This window comes from Pavona decussata, unplaced genomic scaffold (genome assembly GCF_977016875.1).
Source record: "Pavona decussata unplaced genomic scaffold, jaPavDecu1.1 SCAFFOLD_58, whole genome shotgun sequence".
Taxonomy (NCBI): domain Eukaryota; kingdom Metazoa; phylum Cnidaria; class Anthozoa; order Scleractinia; family Agariciidae; genus Pavona; species Pavona decussata.
In genome coordinates this window covers 652,501-654,037 of record NW_028145480.1, presented here as the reverse complement: position 1 = coordinate 654,037, position 1,537 = coordinate 652,501, and the positions used below count along the sequence as shown (strand labels likewise).

The window sequence follows — 1,537 nt, the reverse complement described above, 5'->3', positions numbered from 1 at the left end:
GGAAAATTCAGAGAAGGCAACATGCTAAAATATGTCCCTTTTAACCTTTAGCTTTGCAACCCTGGCTGTCACATCAGTTTGGGGCTGTTTTTGATTTTCTTTGACATGCTAGTTGAGGAATGTGAGGAGTTAGATGCCAAAATTGTCTGGACCAGCTTGAACCCATGGGTGATCTCAATGAGCTCATCGCACTTCTTCGGCAAGCTTCAGAACACTAAAAAACAGCCCAAGATTATGATGCCAAGGCTCAGCAAACTGAGGAATACACTGTTCACCTACTGACTGTGGCTGGCAATGTCCTGATATTTAATAAGACAACAGCAACCCTTTTATAGAATCACTACTGCAATCTGCAAAGGACCTTAGGCCCGGTTCAAACGTCCCATTTCACATGTGCCAAATAAAACTCGAGAATTAACTGCATGTGAAATGCGGTTTGAATCAATTAAATTTGACAGTTTCGAATTAAATTCGACTTACGTCGAATCTGCGACTGAAAGAGTCGAATATTTGACTTAAGTTCGACATTTGATTCAGACGTCGCATTTCACATGTGCCGAATATAATACATAAATTATAGTAAATTATTATTATTCATTTTGTAATCACAGTCCGTAAATGCCATGCGCAGAAGAGTAAAAACAGCACTTTGAAAAAATGGCGAAGGCGAAGGAATGTGCAATTCGTGCTTTTTAAAAACAAATATACTTGTTTGACGTGCAGCGATGAATGATTTGCCAGTAATCAGAGAACTATGTTATGCGCAAGGGATTCTGGGATCGCCAGGGGGCAAACATTGCAAGTTGCAAGAAAGAAATGTATGGAGTAAAGTTGTTCCTTCGTCAAAGGCAGAGATTTTGGACAAAGAATAACGTATTTTCGCCGTGATTTTGTGACAAGTGGAGGCAACTCATATTAGTGTGTAATAATTGGCGATCCCAGAATCCCTTGCACATAACATAGGATCTGATAACTGGCAAATCGTTCATTATTATTGTATGAGGTGCTCGTTGTTTAAGAATGAAGAAGACACTCCTCGGTAGAAAGTAGGAAAATCTGTGGCATATTGTGAGCTGTGCTTCAATGAAACGATGTTCATAAAATAGCGGGGGTCGAGGGAAGGCCAAGATGAGTCATCTTGGCCTTCACTCAACCTGCGCCTTTTCATCACGCCGTTGGCAATCAAGATATTACTTCAAACAAGCCGCATTCGTCAACTGGTAGCACGGACACAAAAACATTGAAGGAGGAGCAAGTTAGATTCGGCACCATTAAATTCGACGTCTGAATCAAATGCTGCATTTAATTATTCTAGTCGACTAAAATAGGAGTTATATTCGGCACGTGAAATGCGAAGTTTGAACCGGGCCTTAGACAAAATGCTGAAAAAGAGATGACTGATTGGTTGTGGGTTACAGATTATAGTTGAATCTCCCTGTTATTAGGCAAGCAGCATATTTGTTTATCTCATACTGCAACCCATTTCTGTACGCATTCACATTTCCTTTCACTTAAGAGCGAATGCACAAAAAAATCG

General features: G+C 40.2%; 1 protein-coding gene across 1 annotated transcript in view; it reads left to right on the top strand.

Moving 5' to 3' along the window:
* Positions 1-1,537, top strand: part of LOC146479490 (uncharacterized) — a 25,942-nt gene continuing 24,405 nt past the window's right edge. The window contains exon 1 of the mRNA XM_085110213.1: positions 1-67. The gene's annotated coding sequence lies outside the window, so the exon portion shown is untranslated. The remainder of the gene's footprint in view (positions 68-1,537) is intronic.